Source organism: Elephantulus edwardii, unplaced genomic scaffold, assembly GCF_000299155.1.
Source record: "Elephantulus edwardii isolate Elephantulus edwardi_28Jun2011 unplaced genomic scaffold, EleEdw1.0 scaffold00017, whole genome shotgun sequence".
Classification (NCBI taxonomy): Eukaryota; Metazoa; Chordata; class Mammalia; order Macroscelidea; family Macroscelididae; genus Elephantulus; species Elephantulus edwardii.
In genome coordinates, this window is record NW_006399767.1 from 29,539,379 (window position 1) to 29,545,151 (window position 5,773).

Genomic DNA, 5,773 nt, shown 5'->3' on the forward strand with positions numbered 1-5,773 from the left:
CAAGGTGGAACTGAGTCACAGCTGATCCTCCCATGGGTTTTCAGAGGTAGTAAATTGAACAGGAAGAGACTGCCCATTTTTCTCTTGCTGGTTGATTAGAACCTCCTGCCTTTGAGTAGGCATCACAACTCCTTACCTTTAGGCCATTAGAGCTCTCTAACAGAAGTAATTTTTGAAGATAGGACCCAGGAACAGGAAAAAGAACTTTCCTGTTGGTGCTCAGCGCACTCGGTTGAGTATGGTGCCACCTAGTGGTCATAGGGATTACTTATGAAAATTGAGAGTTTGAATTAGAACAATTTCAGTAAAAATAATATTTACTTTCACTCATTTGACATATTTCAACAAACAGACACTTGCCTGGATGTGCTCACTAAGTTGTGCCAAGAAATCTGGAGAACAGCCAGCTGGCCCACTGACTGGAAAAGATCAATATTTGTTCCCATTCCAAAGAAAGGTGACCCAACAGAGCACGGAAATTATCGAACAATATCATCAATATCACATGGAAGCAAGATTTCTACTGAAAATTGTTTAAAAAGTTAGGAACAATATGTCAACAGAGAACTGCTAGATGTGCAGGCTGGATTTAGAAGAGGTCGTGCTACTAGGGATATTACAGCTAATGTTAGATGGATCTTGGCAGAAAGCAAAGAATACCAGAAGAATGTCTATCTGTGCTTCATTGACTATGCAAAGGCTTTTGACTGTGTGGATCAACACAAGCTGTGGCTGACTCTGAGAAGAATGGGAATCCCAGAACATTTGATTGTGCTAATGAGAAACCTATACTTGGACCAAGAGGCAGTGGTCAGAACAGAGCAAGGAGACACTACATGGTTCAAAATCAAGAAGGGGGTCCATCAGGGATGTATTCTGTCTGCATACCTTTTCAATCTTTACGCAGAACATATCATCTGAGACGCTGGGCTGTACGAGGAGGAACGTGGCATCAGGATTGGTGGAAGAGTCAGCAACAACCTGCGTTATGTAGATGACACAACCCTGCTGCTGAAACTGAGGAGGACCTGAAGCGCTTGCTGCAGAAGGTCAAGGACTGCAGTCTTCAATATAGATTGAAGTTCAACATAAAGAAAACAAAGATTCTCACCACTGGGCCAACTGGCAGCATCAGTATGGATGGTGAAAAGATTGAGATAGTTAACAGTTTTAGTTTACTTGGCTCCACAATCAACACTCTTGGTAACAGCAGCCAGGAAATCAAGAGATGAATTGCATTGGGAAAGTCAGCTGTGAGGGACCTCTCAAGGGTACTGAAGAGCAACGACATCAGGCTGGAGACTAAGGTGCACCTGATCCGGGCTATAGTCTTCGCAATTACTTGCTATGCATCAGAGAGTTGGACAGTGAATAGGGATGATAGAAAGAGAACTGATGCCTTTGAGCTGTGCTGCTGGAGAATAGTGTGCATGGAGAATATACCATGGACTGCTAGAACAAACAGGTTTGTCCTGGAGAAGGTGAAGTCGGAATGCTCCTTGGAGTCAAGGATTCTGATGCTTCGTCTGACATACATTGGGCATGTTTGCAAGGACGGACTGGTCCTTGGAGAGGAACATCATGTTTGGCAGAGTGGAGGGGCAGCGAAGGAGAGGAATACCTTCAATGAGATGGATCGATTCTGTGACTGGAGTGGTGGGAATAAGTGCGTTTGGGATGGCTAGGTGGGCACAGGATAGAACGGCGTTTAGGGCTCTTGTACATAGGGTCGCTACGAGTTGCAAGCGACTCCATGGCACATAACAACAACATTGCCTACTGTGTACTATTGCTGTACTGGATTCCTGACAAATAGCTATTTTTTTTTTTAACATTCAAAGGTTTTATTGGCCATATTAATTTTCCTCACGAGTTTTGCGTTATTTACGAGTTCTCAGAATGTTGAAGTAGAAGAGGAGAGAAACTGCGTACGTCAGGGGCGGGGACAGCAGCGTGATGCCCAGGAGGGGTGGCCTCAGGCGCCATTTTTCTCCAGCAGAATCCTGTGCGGCTCATCAGCGTCCTCGCTGGTCTTGACCCGGATGAGCATGGTGACAGGGGAGGTGGTGTTCTTCTCGTCGACAGGCGGACTGGGGACACACACTATGAGGACTTTGTTCTTCCCCGTCCGGGTGCACGGCATATTGGGCGGGACCAGAACATTGAGCAGAATGTTACCTAGATTGGTGTCTGCTCGCACTAGAAGCTGTGTCTTCTGGTTTGCTGTGGGCTTTAAGTGCAGGGTGCCGACGCCCTTCTCTTTAAATTCATTGTCTTTCTTGTAAAATGGTTTACACGTTTTAGAGTAGAAAGCATCTTCTTCTTCGACCTCGGTAACCACGATTTTGGGCGGCTCGTCACTCTCCACCTTTGCTCTCACTGCTGCCAGGCTCCGTGCGCCTCTCCGGGGGTTTGGTGGTAAATGGTGAAGAGGCTGCTTTGCTGGGGGCAGTGTCTTTGCCAAACAGGCTGGTGTTTCCAGAGGGGAATGAGAACCCGCTCAGGGGCCCTGCGCTCAGTGAGCCCAGGACGGCACTGTCGATTTTCTTGCCGAAGTTGAACTTGGCACCCACTGCTCCTGAGAGTGGGTCTGGCTTCTGCTCAGCCACCGCCTCCGCTTTGCCGCCATGAAACAGAAACGTTGATTCTTGCTGCGATTTTGTCGAACTGAACAGAGATGGCTGTGCCTCACCCAACGTCTTGCCAGTGTCCCTTTCCGAGTTACTGTCCCCGCTGTCCCCGTGCTGCCGCTCGATATTTGCTAAATATTCCTCGTACTCTTTGAAGATAGGAGTCTGATCACAGAGCGCGTTTCTGTTCACGTGCTTGACAATCCAGTCTCAGACTGAGCAGTTTAGGGCTGCTAACTGCCTGTGGTAGGCGCTCCCGTAGCAAGTGGCCTTGGCTGCCAAGCAGGGGGGGGGCTGCTGACTGCTGCCGTTGGTGCTGGGAGGGGAGGCTTGTTCTCGGCCAAGGAGGTAGGACCATTTGCAGTAACGGGACCAAAGGCAGCCTTGGTCTCCACTGTTGCCTTAGTGCTGGTGAAGACAAGAGCACTAGTGACACTAGTTCCATTGGACAGTCCTAAAGGCTTCACTCCCACTACATTCCCGAACCCAGAAAACCCGCCTCCTCCTCCAGAAGGCACAACCAGGCCTTAAAAACCTTTAAAAGCTCCGCCACTATCAGGCTCAAGTCCAACGTTTCTACGTTTTGCCTTTTTTATGGCTCTATTCTTCAAGACTTCCTCACTGGCCACAGAGAACGTCCCCACATGTGTATGGGGGAGCACAATTCAGTCCATCGCTGGTCAGTCCCTCTTGTGCTTCATCTTCTTGATCCCAATTCCTGTCTGTCAACTCCTTCTCGGCAATTCTTTTGGCCATTTTTCCAACCCTCGCGGGGTCCGCCTGGGTCTGTCTGATTCCGCTCAGTCACTGAGCGCCTCGGGAGCTCGCTGAGGGGCTGCCCACAGTCCCCAGCACCATGGCCGGCGGGGCGCGTCTCCGCTCCCAGGAGAGAAGGAGGTGGGTGTCCGCTCAGCTACAGGCCACAGGCAACCACACCTCAGCCGCTCCGGGCCGCCATTTAATACCTCGAATCTTCCCCCTCACAACCGATTTCGAAAAAGAGGAGAGGAACGCCGCCTCTGCCCACTAAGAAACACAGTGAACACCAAATAGACTAGGCCCAGGAAGAAAAACAACAAGATATATCATAATCTTCCAAATTAAAAAAATAAGGATAGAATTCTAAAAGCATCAAGAAAAAACCCCAACAAAACAAGAAACCACCTACAAAGGGGAAATAATTAGATTAAGTTCTGATTTCTCAGTGGAAACCATGCAAGCTGGAAGATAATGGAATGGCATATACAGAAAGTTGAAAGAAAACAATTGCCAGCCAAGGATCCTATACCCAGCAAATGTCTCCATCAAATATGAAAGAGAAATTATATTCTTTGCAGAGAAAAAAGGAACTTAAGGAATTTGTGAAAACAAAAACAAAACTACAATAAATTTTAAGTGAAGTCCTTCACATAAAGACACCAAAGGAAAGTGGATGGACCATAGTAACCAGAAACAACAGAAAGAGAAACACAACAAAATGGCAATGGTAAAACCTGGCCTGACAATAATCACACTAAATGTGAATGGACTAAATGCACCAGTTAAGAGAAAAAGAGTAGCAGAATGCATAAAAACCCAAAGCCCATCCATATGTTGCCTATAGGAGACACATCTAAACAGAGAAGAGAAAGGTAGATTCAAAATCTGAAAAAAAAAAAAATATACCAAACAAATGGCAACCTCAAACAAGTAGTGGCAATACTAATCTCTGATAAAATTAACTTCAGAATGAAAATCACTATAAAGGATAAGGAAGGGCATTACATACTGATTAAAAGCACAATAGATCAAGAAGTTGTAACCTTGGTCAACATTTGTGCACCAAATGATAGACCTACAAAATAAAAAAAACCCCAACAACCATTAACAGAATTTAAGAAAGAAATAGCACCACAGAAGTGGTAGATTTCAATGCACCTCTATCACCAAATGATAGGTCAACCCAAAAGAAACTCCACAAAGATGCAGAAAGTCTAAACTATACAATCAGCCAGCTTGCCCTTGTGGATGTGTTCAGAGTACCGCTGAAACATTAGTACAATTAAAACTTGGTACACATTCTTCTCAAGTAAACATGGTATATTCTCCAGAATCAGTCACATAATAGGACACAAAGCAAGCCTCAGCACATTAAAAAAAAAAACACCATTGAAATAATAAAGTATCTTCTCAGACCACAAAGCCATAAAACCAGTAATTAACCACAGAAGGGTAAAGCTTATAAAATCACCCATGGGAAACTGAATAACTCTGTGCTGGAAAACGATTGGGTTATAAAAGAAATAAAGAATGAAATTAAAAAGTTTCTGGAGACAAACAGATATGAAAATACAGCATACCAAAACCTCTGGGATGAAGCTAAGACAGTTTCAGGAGGCAGTTCATAGCAACAGGCATACGCACACACAAAGTAAAAAAAGAAAGAAGAAAAAGAAATGATCTAACTCAAAATCTTTCTTAACCAGAAAAAGAACAATAATCTAATCCTACAGCCTCTAGAAGAAAAGAAATTATAAGGACTAGAGCTAAAATCAGTTGGATAGAAAACAAAAAAAAAAACCAATTGAAACCATCAATGAGACCAGGAGCCGGATCTTCAAAAGGGTCAGTAAAATTGGCAAACTACTGGCAAACTTAACAAAAGAAAAAAAAAAAAGAGAAGACACAGATAACTTGATTAAGAAATGACAGAAGTGACATCACAACAGAATTAGATGAAATTTAACTGACAATATCAGAATACTATGAAAAACTATATTCTGATAAATTTGAAAACCTAGAGGAAATGGACAAATTCTTTGAAACTCATGCCCTACCCAGACTGACAAGAACATATGTAGAATACTTGAACAGACCCATCACAAAAGATTAAATTGAGCAGGACATAAAAAGATTTCCCCAGAAATTCTATCAAATTTTCTGAATTCTACCAAACATTCGGAGAGGATTTATCACCAAGTCTACTTAAATTATTTTAAAAAATTGAAAAAGAAGGAACACTCACAGAGTCATTCTATGAAGCAAGCATAACCCTAATACCAAAACCAGGCAAAGATATTACCAAAAAGAAAACTACAGCCAATATCTCTCATGAATGTAGATGCAAAAATCCTTAACTAAATCCTAGCCAATAGAATCCAAAA

The 5,773-nt window shown here is 43.6% G+C and overlaps 1 pseudogene; it reads right to left on the minus strand.

The window, feature by feature from the left end:
• Positions 1 to 1,975: 1,975 nt before the first annotated feature.
• On the minus strand, positions 1,976 to 3,386 carry LOC102872098 (annotated as a pseudogene).
• Between the last annotated feature and the right edge of the window lie 2,387 nt (positions 3,387 to 5,773).